At 38.2% G+C, this 11680-nt stretch overlaps 1 long non-coding RNA gene across 1 annotated transcript; it reads left to right on the top strand.

The window, feature by feature from the left end:
* The first annotated feature begins 61 nt into the window (after nucleotides 1-61).
* LOC116354751 (uncharacterized) lies at nucleotides 62-2016 on the top strand. Its single transcript, XR_004203965.1, has 2 exons — nucleotides 62-736; nucleotides 1010-2016. It is a non-coding gene; the product is annotated as an uncharacterized LOC116354751 (long non-coding RNA).
* The last annotated feature ends 9664 nt before the right edge of the window (nucleotides 2017-11680 follow it).

Here is an 11680-nt window from a genome sequence, read left to right as displayed (position 1 = left end):
GAAAGCTCGGGAAATCCCACCCCCATCTCCAAGCCAAACACCGGGTCAGCCCTCAATTCTTGACCGGTGGAGGCATCACCTCGGTCGGCTTGCGCTTTATACTTTCGATGAGGTGCATAACTCCAGCCCAGAACCGGTGCCCGAATAGATAGCCTACGTTTATTGCTCTGCAGTCGCTTTCATGATAGCCTATAGGTAGGCTAAATAATGTTAGTAGGCTATACCGGTGATTGATTTTCTTAAGTATGAAGAAGATTCCAAATAGATTCGTTGTGGTTCCATTCCATGTTAAGATTATATTATCAGTTTAGGTCCTCGTCATTTTTTACCTCATAGCCATTCTATCTAGTTTCGTTTGTTTAGAAATCCGCGTGCAGTTTTATCTGTTTAAGTGTTTATCTTGGTTTGGCCATAATAACATACAGTTCCATCACTGCTTGTGCGTAATGATAGACTACGCTGAGACGGTAAGAGAGTCCACAGCCTCCCGTACCTGAATGGTAGGCTATCGGACTCGATTTAGTGATTATATTCTAGGGCTGTCGATTTCCGTGACTCGCTGCTGTTTTGTGAACGCTTCACCGCAAGGACAGCGACTAATAAACCGGACATTGCCACTTTAAAAACAGCCCCGGGTCATTCGAAAAGCGCAGGACCAGATGCTGCATCGAAGCATGAAGAAAAGAAAACAGATGAATGAATGAATTTCGAGAGCAAAATTGACAGATAAAACGCGGTAAGTGCTTGCTTATAGCCTTACAGAAAGTAAATATATATTGTTTTTCTGACGTGTAACCTATGTCCCCTTCACAAAATAAATAATTCATGCACACGTTATAACCTAGGCAAAGTGAATTATTGTACATTCACTTTATTTGATTGCCTTATATCCTAAATAGTGAAAATAATAAAACCAGCAATAACCTATCAATAGCTCTCCGATACTATACTGTATAGACGTAGGCTATTCCTTTAATTCTAATATGATCTTTTTCGCTCTCATTTTCAGCATAAACTGACACAGCAGTGATATGATTTATAATACATTGTCATGGGCAGGCTCTCTTCTGAGCGTGAGGGAATAACAGTGGCCGGACTCGCCTGGGCTGTTTGTTGGTATGTGTCAAACCACATACACGTACATTACACACTTCAGACCTTTGCAACGAACCCTACGGCGACCCGACCAGAAACTCGGTCTCGGTACTGCTCTGTTGTACCTTTAAGAAATCCATTCTGTGGACCCTAGGCTTGATTAACATGGATTCGGTTGGTTAAAGAGCCGTTTGGCGCCAGTCGGCTGACGCACCACAATAAGAGCAGACTCTTGTCACTTCATATTTACCCTAAAATCCTACCAGCGAGCGCCGTCCAATCCCCCTTGCCATCCACACCAAAGCTGCGGTTTATGCTTTGCGTTTAGGGGCTGAGAATGCACTTTCGGAATGATTATTACATTGCATCAAAATGTGAAAATGTGGATATACACGGAACAGTCTGCCCAGAAGTTGATCCGTCGCATACAAGTAGAACCGGTTCCGCTCTAGCTCAATCCAGAACATCGTCACTTCGACATAAAAACTGAAACAAAAACGAATAATCCTTCCGAATAAATTCGTCAGATACAAACCACACATTTCCGATTAACCATTATATTGCCGGTTGAATCGGTGTTTTGTGTAGGTCTTACATTTCTTCCTTAATTAACAGTGTTCGCACATCTCCATTGACATTAGTGTCAATAGAATATTACACATTCCTTTCCAAGTGCATGTTGAGAGCTTGAAGGATTTACATTAGATTAAAAAAACGGAATGAAATTAAACGTAATCTATGCTTAAAAGTAGCCTACTTTTGAGAGTTTCACACATTTTGAATGGTATAAAGTGCAATAGCTATTGACCTTGTTTGGTGCTCTGTTCTAGTGCATTTTACTATCTTATTCCAGCCCTTATTCATATTCATATGATGTGATTAGTCATGTATCACTAATGGGAAAATAAAATATTACCCACCCTGTAGCATGTTCCTTGGTGGTAAGAGGTGAGACACTTGTTGCTTATATCTGAACGTGAAAATCTCAGCAAAATCCAGAGTCAGTGGAATATTTTCGGAACATTGATCACTTGTTTTTGCAGACCTACCCTATTAAAACCCGACTGACGTCTCTGTGCACTGTGCAAACGAATGTCCATTTATTACAAAACTCATTTTGCTTCCAATACCATTTTTAAAAATCTGAGAGACATTCTGTAAATGGTTTTATAAACTTATCACACCAGCCGTGCTCAAAATTTGTAGTGAATTTATTTAGGCCTTGTTGTCAATACATTTTGTGATCACAGCGAGCAGAATAAAACGTGAAGGCAGGTCTTCATCAGTCTTGATCTGAATAAATGATTCTGCATAACTTAATTGGAATCTTTATGTTGTGGCCTAAACTTAAAGCAATCAGGTAAATTGTGATTCTTTATTTCGTTTCAATTATGAAGAATATAATGAGAATAATGAAAGTTGTTGAAACCCTGTAGAATTATTGTTGTTATAATAGGTTAAGGGTGGTCAATTATGCATAAGGGATAAGGATATAACATTTGGCTACTAATTTTCGAGCTCATTAGGCCGAGCATTTTTCATCATTTAATTTTGTGAATATAATGTTCTTATTAAACCTTTGAAATTACAGATAGGGAATTTATTATGTATAGGGCTACAGTTTCAGTGGTATTTATCATTAAGCCTATTTTAGATCTATTTGATTTAGTTTGAATTAAGGATAATTTATTTTTATCAATCTCACATCTTTAAAGCGCTATGCTTCCTTTTTCAAAAAACCTGGTCAGTCTTTGTACTTGTCTGTCATGGTTTTCGTCCTTTATAGGCTATACATTCAACGCGTAGTCGACTGAGTCAGTCAGTAGCCTAGTCAGTGAAATTAAGTGCATTCTAACAGACGCTAACTGCTGCTAGATTATGTAGAAGACTCGTCGTTAAAGCTTAGCCTACTTACTCAGGTTCAAGTTAGGGAGAAAAAACATTCTGAGCGGGAAAAGATCAGCACCACATGGAGAATGTTAATGGTTTTCTATGAATATACTTAAAAAACGAATTACATCATCAACGGGTTTGCAATTACGCTGCATGTATTTGCTCTGTTTATATACCCTCCACGTAGTGCCTTCAGAAAGTCACCCCTACGTTTTCAATATTTCGTTGTGTTACAACCTGAATAAAACATGATTAAATTGAGATTTGGTATCACTGATCTACACACAATACCTCATAAAGTGAAAGTGGAATTAAGTTGTTTGAAGAAAATGTTCGAAATTAACAAAAAAATGAAAAGCTGAAATGTCTTGAGTCAGTAAGTATTCAACCCCTTCGTTATGGGAAGCCTACATAAGTTCAGGAGTAAAAATGTGCTTAACAAATCACAAGATATATGGACTCATTATGTGTTCAATAATAGTGGTTACAGAATTGTTGAATGACTACCCCATCCCCATCACACATCTGTTAGGTCCCTCAATCTGAGTAGTGAATTTCCAGCACAGATTCAACCACAAAGACCAGGGAGGTTTTTCAATGTCTCTCAAAGAAGGGCACCCACCGATTGGTAGATGGGTAAAAGTTTTTAAAAAGCAGACATTGAATATCCCTTTGAGCATCATGAAGTTATTAATTACACTTTGGATGGTGTATCAATACACACAGTTACTACAAAGATACAGGCGTTGCTTCCTAACTCAGTTGCATGAGAGGAAGGAAACTGCTCAGGGATTTCACCATAAGGGAAAACTGAGGATCAACAACATTGTAGTTACTCCACAATGACAGAGTGTAAAGAAGGAAGCATGTACAGAATAAAACATTTGAAAAACATGCATCCTGTTTGCAACAGGGCACAGAAGTAATATTGAAAAAAATGTGGCAAAGAAATAAACTTTTTTCCCTGAATACAAAATGTTATGTTTGGGGAAAATCCAACAACACATCACTGAGTACCAGTCTTCATATTTTCAACCATGGTGGTGGCTGAATCATGTTATGGGTATGCTTTTCATCGGCAGGACTAGGGAGTTTTTTTAGGATTAAAATAAACAGAATACAGCTAAGCACAAGCAAAATACTAGAGGAAAACCTGGTTCAGTCTTCTTTCCAACAGACACAGAGACAAAATCACATTTCAACAGGACAATGATGGTGGCAGGTTGCCAAGTGGTTAAGAGCGTTGGACCAGTAACCAAAAGGTCGCTGGTTTGAATCCCTGAGCTGGCAAGGTGGAAAAATCTCCTGTCCTGCCCTTGAGCAAGGAAGTTAACCCCTAACAACAACTTATCCCAGGGTGATGACATGGACGTCGATAAGACAGTCCCCGCACTTCTCTGATTCAGAGGGGTTGAGTTAAATGCAGAAGGCACACTTCAATTGAATGTATTCAGTTGTGCAACAGACTAAGTATCCCTAATCACAAGGCCAAATCTACACTGGAGTTGCATTGAATGTTCCTGAGTGGCCTAGTTCCAGTTTAGACTTAAATCGGCTTGAAAATCTATAGCAAGACTTAAAAATGGCTTTCTAGCAATGATCAACAACCAATTTGACAGAGCTTGAAGAATTATAAAAAGAATAATTTTTACACACAATCCAGGTGTGCAAAGCTCTTAGAGACTAACCCAAGAAGCATCAAAGCTGTAATCACTGCCAAAGGTGATTCTAACATGTATTGTCTCAGGGGGGTGAATACTTATCTAATCAAGGCATATTAGAGTTATAATTTGTATGAATATTTTATAAATGTTAGAATTATACAGATTGTTTTGTGTAGGGCATTGACCAAAACTGACAATTAAATCCATTTTAATCTCACTCTTAACACAACAATGTGGAAAAAGGCAAGGGTGTGAATACATTCTAATGGAAAAAAGCAATCATCAAGTGATATGGTGTTATTACTGATGATTTTTAATCTCTTTGGGTGAAAATGTGCAGAAAGAACAGTGCACCTTCAGGGTGTGGTGACCAGCGTGTTACTGATATGCTGCGGGAAAAGTCTAATTACGAAATAACGGGAAACTATTGTAACTATTACAGCCGTATTTGTCTGTAATTTAGTAGGGCTATTGTTATTTTTTAGGCTACTCTCGCTACATTGTTAATTTTTTCCTTTAATATTTTCTTCCCATCTCTCTGCATCATCTCTCCTGCTATATTTAGCCGGTAGACTGAGGCCTTGGCGCCAGACCGTTTAAGACCTGTCAAAGTCCCTCATATTTCCCCTTGTCACATGTATACCCAGCGCCTCCTTCAGCCAGGCTACCACCAACCCCCTCACCCTCCTATGCCCCATCTCTCTTTCATTCTCGCTTACTACACTTCTCCGCTCCCTCTAGCGCGCTCTCTCGCTCTCACCACACACACACACACACACACACACACACACACACACACACACACACACACACACACACACACACACACAATTTTCTCTCCATTTCTTCTTCTCCCACTCATTAAAGCCGGGTTTTAATCCCTCTTTCCCGCCCTCTGCGAACTTTGTGCAATTTGCTCGTCTTCGTGCTCGTGTTGTCTCATTGACCCGAGTCAGCAGGGCTGCCGGTGGGCTGTCCTGTCCGCTTGGACAAATTGCGACTGATTGATGAAAAATAACAATTCTCACAATGAGCGCTGGTAGCCGAATACGCGCTCCTCAACCCCCCGCCCCGCCCCTCACAACCAACAACCCAACAGGGCTCGGAGGGTTCAACGAATGGAAGCCCCTAATGCTCTTCTCGACCCTTGGCACCACCAAAACAACCCCACTAACACTTTTGCAGACAACCCCCCCACACACACAGATTGAGTCAAACATCCGTTTAACACTTATTGTTCATACAACACGTTTTGTAAAAGTGGAGGGCAAAAAGACTGTTGTGACAAATTCCAAAACTGGTAATTGCTTATTGATCAACAAATGTGATTCCACTGATGTTATTTTCAAGGGCAGCTATCACCTTGAAAGTCGGCTTTAGTAATAATAGGTTAAAAGGAGGTTATTTGTAAAATAGCCCAGAACTGGTGATTATGCCAGGTCCGTGAATTGGAAATATGTTTTATGCTTGAAAATCTACGTTAAATTCTTATTTAGCGAATTGTATAGCCTTTTGTCTCTGACGCACAACTTGAATGCTTGAAGCGTTTGTCTGGAGAAATTGACAGCTAATATAGCTAGTTCTAGTTCCCAATTCTATGTGGTGACAGCCTACCTTTCGCAGGTAGCAACAGGTGGGGGCGCTAAAATGACCCCACGGAACACCCTTAATGCTGCTCTCCAGTCTCCTTGTTACTCCACTAAACCAAAACACTCCATGTTCTCTGTGTTGTTCACTGTTTCCCTCAATTCATTTGACTGTGATTCAAAGATGTGTGTGTGTGTGTGTGTGTGTTTGAGTACGTGCGGGCGCGTGTTTACACATATTACATCGTTGTCATACTATGTAATGACAACGGGTCTATAGTTTTTGACAAAACAATCTTCCCACCAACATTTACCTGCATTGTCATTGTCTGTGGTTGCAGGGTTGGGTAGGTTACTTCCTAAATGTAATATGTTACAGTTACTAGTTACCTGTCCAAAATTGTAATCAGTAACGTAACTTTTGGATTACCCAAACTCAGTAATCTGATTACATTGAGTTACTTTTATATTACTTTCCCCTTAAGAGGCATTAGAAGAAGACAAAAATGTATGTTACCAATTGAACGACATCTATGGCCGGATAAATCAATGTTAAAGTTTACATAGCTGGCCATATATGGATGTCAAATGACACTTTATGGGTTGGTTATTATGTAGGCTTCTTCTAACCCATCGCTTTCTACTACATATAATAATAGGATTAAATTATATCTTTACATTAAAAACCAAAGTCTATCAGAATGCCAGTCATTCCAATAAATGTTATACCCCTTGATCTTCAGGAATGGGACTTGGAAATATTGAAATATAAATTAGCCAATTTGTTTTACCTGAGCACAACCCCAAAACTAAGGACTTATTAGCCAGCCCTACTCTGTTGTTTATGATTTTGTTGTCGTGGAGGACTGATTGGGCTCATTGATTCGGGGTAAAAAAAAAAAAATGCTGCGCTCATGGAATGGCATGATTTGAGCACTAGTGAAAAGTGCTATTTACATGTGAAAAATGAACATTGCTATATGCCTATTGTTTTCCTTTTTGTAGTCAACACTTTGATATCTTGATAATATGCAGCTCTTTAAAGTGCAAATCCACAGATGAAACAATAACAAAATGGATTCCCCGCCTCTGTTTTGGTAAAAAGCTGAGGGATGGGCCTGGAGAAATGTAACCACTCTCAGATTAATAGAAAAGAGCTATGGATGGATTTACAAATATTGGAGAAAAACAAGCATTTTGGGGGATTCTCATGGAGTGTGAAAGTTGAACTAAGCTCATGAGACATCTATAAGTTATATTCTTCAATAATCAATGGATATATATATATATATATATAATTTATTAGTCCACAAATGGATGAAGCAACTACAAAATGGCCCTGTAAATCTACCAGAAGTGTGTGAGTTTGAGCATGTGTCTATTAGGCTTATGGATATAAAAAAAATATCAGCATGGATTAGATTTTGAAATAGGCTGGGATCAGCTGTTGCAAGAGCGCATGTTTCACTGGCTGTCCACTGGTTTCAAAAACAATGATTGATAGGCAGCTTAAACTGATTTGAATTCAACCATTATTGGGTTCAAATACACATTTAGATTTGTGAACAGCCATCCACAACAACCACAATCCGTAAGGCGCCAATAGCTAAATGAGAGAGCATCCATGTGATTCACATCAATGCGCTATGAAAATATCAATAATAAGTGATATCCGTATCGCCGTAGACTACACTGCCACTGTCATCCTTACCTCCAAGCGTTTATTCAAATTGGTTAATCTTTGGATGCCGACAGCAGTCGCACCATTGGAAGACATAGCTTGGACTGTAGCCTACAAAAGCCTATTCCTGCTCCTTTCCCGCTATCCATCAAACACATTTGGTGTGTCGTCATAGTGGTCTGACTCGCTCAGGTGGAACAAATTTAAACTTCCGCCCCTTTTCAACGCTGATTTTAATGTCACTGAGAAAACACAGAAGTGTCAAAGTTTTTTCGCTTACAATATTTTAGCTGGTAACGTAACGGATTACAGTTACCGGTTTTTGTAATCCCTTACATATACCCGATGTGGTTGAGAGTGAATTGAGTTTTTGTTTCTTTTCTGCTTCTGGCAACACAGGTTGAAAGCACAGGTTGAAAGCACACAATACTCCATGCAGCTTCGGGAATTTCCCTTCCCGCTGCCGGCCCTCTCGTCCCCGGATTCCCTACCTTTGATCAGCGAGGCCTGGCCCCAGAGCCACCGGAGCGGTGCAGCATGTGGGATGCTTATTCAATTACAACCCCGTCCGTGACCCTGGCATATATCATTAACCCCCTTACCTTCAATGCAGCGCGCTTTACACATGCGTAATGGGCCAGGTCACAAGTGAACACGTTTTTGCGCTAGCAGGATCTTACTTGAGTGCAAAATAGCATAAAGACGTAATTGTTTGGCCTTCATTGATTTCTGGAAAGATATAGACCAAAATCACTAAATTACTTACCATCTTTAAGCATATCATGCAATTATACACACAATTACTTGTTACTTTTATTTCTTATTCTTATCAGTATTTTTTTTTTAAACTGCATTGTTGGTTAGGGGCTCGTAAGTAAGCATTTCACTATAAGGTCTACTACACCTGTACCTATTCGGCGCATGTGACTAATACAATTTGATTTGATTCAATGAAACTTCCATATCATGGTTTCGGTCGAGTGACATTGAATGGACCTTAATTGATAGTTTCACTGATAACAGTGACTTACATTAAAAAAATTTTTTTTTAAATACCCTCAACATACCTCAGAGATGGCAGTTTTAGGATGCTGCTGATAGCAACCTGATAGAATAACATGGCTACTAAATCCATCAGGTATTTATACCACGCATTATAGCCTAATTATTTTCATTAAATTATGCGGGTTAAACCGTAGGATAGTTTGTGTGAGTGACCTATCCAACTGAAAGAGGATCTGATTCTGTGAGTAGGCCTAGAATACATTTAAAAAGCATTAGCCTATGGAGAAAGGAGAATAGGCTGAAGATTTTTTACATCTTTTGTAGGCCTACTGTTTACATTTTGTGAATACTGACAATAAAGGTAACAAGAAGAAATGATCCACCAGTTCGTTCGTGTTAAACTTTGACAATAGTGTTATAACAGTGATTTATTGACAATAGTGTTATAACAGTGATTTATTTGACAATAGTGTTATAACAGTGATTTATTTGACAATAGTGTTATAACAGTGATTTATTTGACAATAGTGTTATAACAGTGATTTATTTGACAATAGTGTTATAACAGTGATTTATTTGACAATAGTGTTATAACAGTGATTTATTTGACAATAGTGTTATAACAGTGATTTATTTGACAATAGTGTTATAACAGTGATTTATTTGACAATAGTGTTATAACAGTGATTTATTTGACAATAGTGTTATAACAGTGATTTATTTGACAATAGTGTTATAACAGTGATTTATTTGACAATAGTGTTATAACAGTGATTTCTTTGACAATAGTGTTATAACAGTGATTTATTTGACAATAGTGTTATAACAGTGATTTATTTGACAATAGTGTTATAACAGTGATTTATTTGACAATAGTGTTATAACAGTGATTTATTTGACAATAGTGTTATAACAGTGATTTCTTTGACAATAGTGTTATAACAGTGATTTCTTTGACAATAGTGTTATAACAGTGATTTGCACGCACCTTTGAATTTGTGTTGCAATGCTTTTTCTTTGTGTTGATTAACTGATGTAATGGAAGTCTTTACTAGATATATATGTTATAACCGCGTTAAGGTCATAATGCTACTGATTCACAACTTGTAAACAAGCTGCTGTACTCGAACATTGTTAGAGGTAGAGATATAGGACACATGCAAGTTACCTGTAAAGTGTATTTTATGTAGCTAAGAAAATTAAGATTTTTTTTTTATCCACGTGGGTCGATACTGATGTAGGCTACAAGTAGGTCTACCTACTAGATAGGGAAAGGTATATAATTAACTTCAGTAGCAAGCTTCATGTAATTGTTGCATCTGCAGTTAAAATAAACCGGAAAATAGTCCACAACAGAAATAAATGGGAGATTATAGCCTAGGTGTTGGAAGTTCTCTGACCGACTTCAGAAGTGGAAGGTAGACAATATAGCCTAGCCCTATAAACCAGTAGTGCCCAGACTTTTTCGGTTACTGTACCACCAACTGAATTTAGCTCTCCCCGGAGTACCCCTGAAGTACCCCCTCGTGCATTTACCAGTAGACTTCTCAAGTACCCCATGTGGATCAACCTTGTGGATAGGCCAAGTAGCCCCAGGGGCCTTAGTACCGCTGGTTGGAAACCACTGCTATAGACTAACCATTTTGGTTTGTTCAAATGTCTTAGCTCAAATAGCTATGAGAGAAACGATAAACTAATGTCGTATTGATGGATTAACAACCCAATTGACAACATACATGCGTATATAGCAGATCAGTTTCTGTTTAGGATCGTAACTCTATAACAGCCTTGATCAATTTGATGTGAAAGGCTATTATGTTTCACATGCATTCAGTTCCCTTGAGAATAACCTAATTTTTCGCCTTATTGCTCTCTACTATAGGCTACAGTCCTGTCAAATTCGTGTTTACTTAACAGAGTTGAACTTGTTGACAGTGCTTCAAAATTAAATGTTCAATTCATGCAACAGAAAACATTGAATCGTAATATATACAGAGGCGATATGAAATTACCTGAGGTCCGGGGAAAACTACTTATTTCAGTCATACTTTAATTTATCGACAAGAAAAGCACTTTCCCGTATTACATTTCGAACGTAACCTCTCACACGATGGTCTCTATCATTGAATTAGAAATAAGTGTACACATACTATAATCTTGTTCAGAATAAGGCGATTAGGGTCCTCAAAAGTAAGTGTTTTTCGTTTGAATACAGTGTAGAAGTAAGTGTTTTTCGTTTGAATAAACACATTGATGCGTAACATTTTTTGACACTGTAAACAATACAGAACTGTTAGGTTATATCAAAGAATATTCGCCTCCGGTTAGACGATTGAAAAGCATGACCTGAAAAGTGACAAGATTACGTGTGTATATTAAATTAACAATAATAATAGCCCTATGTGAAGTCTAATTGGTCTTTGGGTTGTATTTGTTGTATTCACTAAAAGATCATAACATGTCATCGACATACCTGCAATAACCACGGTATTTCCCACTATAATTTGTCTGTCATATTCATATGAAAATAGGATATAATGAAACGGATGCCACTATAAATTCATCCGCAAGTATGACTATTTGATACCCATTGACATTCTTACATTTATCATTTAACAGACACTCTTATCCAGAGCGATTTACAGTAGTGAGTGTATACATTCAACTTGATTCATTCCTATTTGCTATCCAGTTGGCTCCTTTGAGGATCAAAGGAGTGCACTGAGGAGAGCAAAATAATTGAGTGATACAAAAAA

This window comes from Oncorhynchus kisutch, linkage group LG18 (genome assembly GCF_002021735.2).
Source record: "Oncorhynchus kisutch isolate 150728-3 linkage group LG18, Okis_V2, whole genome shotgun sequence".
In the NCBI taxonomy this organism is placed as follows: Eukaryota; Metazoa; Chordata; class Actinopteri; order Salmoniformes; family Salmonidae; genus Oncorhynchus; species Oncorhynchus kisutch.
The sequence above is the reverse complement of the archived record's forward strand: the minus strand, read 5'-3'. Positions and strand labels throughout refer to the sequence as shown.